This window comes from Frankliniella occidentalis, unplaced genomic scaffold (assembly GCF_000697945.3).
Source record: "Frankliniella occidentalis isolate FOCC.00 unplaced genomic scaffold, Focc_3.1 Scaffold208, whole genome shotgun sequence".
Taxonomy (NCBI): Eukaryota; Metazoa; Arthropoda; class Insecta; order Thysanoptera; family Thripidae; genus Frankliniella; species Frankliniella occidentalis.
Window position 1 is genome coordinate 285,175 of NW_026267334.1, and position 2,427 is coordinate 287,601.

Genomic DNA, 2,427 nt, shown 5'->3' on the forward strand with positions numbered 1-2,427 from the left:
TCTTCAAAGTAGTGTGTTGATTAGCTCTCTCTCTCTTTCCCTCTCTCTCTCTCTCTCTCTCTCTCTCTGTGTGTGTGTGTGTGTGTGTGTGTGTGTGTGTGTGTGTGTGTGTGTGTTTAATTTGCGTTCAGTTCACGCCCCGCGGTATTATCAAGGAGAAAGTGCAGACAGTTCGGCACCGGGATGGGGGTCGCACGCATGCGGGCTTGGCCCCTGTGGCCCCCGGGCCCGGGGCCCGCCTGCCGAGCCGAAAGCTTATTATTGTAGGGCGACTGTCACTCGACTACCTATTTAACTAAATCCCGCACTTTTCAAAAGGTATTGTATTTTGTGGCATGTTTAGTCTCTTAATGTTAACCCACATCAGGAGCATGGTGGCCGTCGCATGCAGGGCGCAGCTGGACGCCGATGAGCAGGTGCGATTAGAGGGACCTTCATGCTCCATTTTTATTTTGGCGCCCAGATGAGGTCTGCGAGTTTGTTTCTGGCTCAAGGGCACTGCGCCGCTTGCCTGGATGACTGTGCGTGCATTGATGCGACCTCAGGTTTTGACATCGAACTACTTCAAAGACACCTAAACACGCAATGGAATCTCTACGATGTTCACTACTTCTTTGTTGTAAAAAAATTAGTTTCTCAAACCATTTGCTTGTCCCTCATTAGTTTGCCCCCGTCCCTTAATACTGGTCTCTTATAATCCTTTCAATGTTCGGCCTTTTTAATGTCTTATTTCAACTTTTCGTGAAGTGACGACTGATTTGAGCTTCTTTTGCGAAGTCGCGCTGGCGCACTGTTAAAAGCTTACGGCGAATTTCACTGTAAGTTACAGTGAATCCTGCAGCACTAGCTTACGGTGAATTTCATCGTAAGCTACAGTGGATGGCGCCGTAAGCTACGTTGAATATCACTGCCAGTTACGGTGAAACAGGGAAATCACTGTAACTTAGTGATATTCACCATAGCTCACGGTGCCAGTCACCGTAGGTCACGGTGAAATTCACCATAAGCTACAGTGCTGCAGTGTTCACTGTTCACCTCTTACAGTGCGGGCGGTTTAGCAAAATTTAGTAGTGGTTAGTACTCACCCATAATGTTTCGGGTAGGTGCCGAGTCCGCTACGGTGCCCACTGACATACTGCCGTTGATCCACACATTTTCGTCGATAACGGAAATGTTTTCACAAGATCGCAGGTTGGCGATGAGTCTGCGTCAGCCAGCTGTTCGCTCCAGGAAGGTCATGAGACCGACGGCAAGTTCACTCCAGAACGGCGACGCGGATGGCGATCTCATTCTCCTGGGCCGCTGGACTTCCACTCGATGCATAGCTTGCTTGTCGCAGAGCTGACGCCGAACATGCCGTGCCTCCGTCTGTCCCAGGCGTCCCGGCGCGGTGAGGGCGCGTCAGCGTCAGGGTCGCCGTCAGTCTCGCCGGGCCTCGCACACCGCTGCCGTGCCGGGTACACTGAATTATGCCACACAACACACGGCGCAGAGGTCGGGCTTCTTGTTTATGCACTAGGGAGCACTCCTCCACAACGCGGCTGTAGCCCCCGGCTGGCAGGACTTCTAGGAGGACTGTTGCGCTACGCCACAGTCACAAAATGGTCACAGTGTGGTCACAGCGCGGTCACCGGTTGTTGTCGAGCTACACGACACGGCGGTAGGCTTGAGCACCGTGCGCGGTGACGGCGGCAGCAGCAGCGATCCGGTCGACGGCGCGGCGGAAACTGGAGTGGTGGACCGCGGCGATGGCCGGCGGCGCACCGGAAGCACCGGAAGTACTCGTGAGTGCGTGCGTGTGTGTGTGTGTGCGCGCGTACTCACCACGTGACCACGCGCGGCAGCGCATGCAGGGCCTGTGACGCCGGCCGTCCGCCTCTGATGAACGTGGCGGAGTATGAAAAATGCGGGATGCGGGAGGCGCGGAGGTGTGTGTGGTGTGCGGCTGGTGGTGGGGGACGCCGGCTAATATAGCGCCGGCCGCTGCGGTCCCACCGACCTATGGGCTCCAGTTCAGCCTGATAGGTAGGCCACGTCTGTCCTGCAGCACATGCGTGCCCTGCGGGGTGGCCTACCCTGAGCGTCGCAGGCGTCAAGCCTCCGTATGTCGCCGAAAGAATTGGAGAAAAGCGGACGTACTTTCTGGATGATCCCTAATCACTTGATCGCCGAGCTCACCGTGGCCAGGCACACTGCCGGCCGACGAGCCACTCCGACCGCGCTGCGCCGTTTGCCGCCGACCCGTCACGGGTCCTCGGGAGGCCGCGCCGCGCCGCCGGGACCAGGACCAGGGTGACTCGCTCCCCTCGGCCTCGACGGCCGCCCGCACCCGCGGCCGGAGGGGGTTGAGTTGGCGCTGGGGGACGACAACTTCCGGCTCGGGACCCCTTCCGGCCGGTCGGGGCGGTGCGGTGCCGGCCGCAGGGA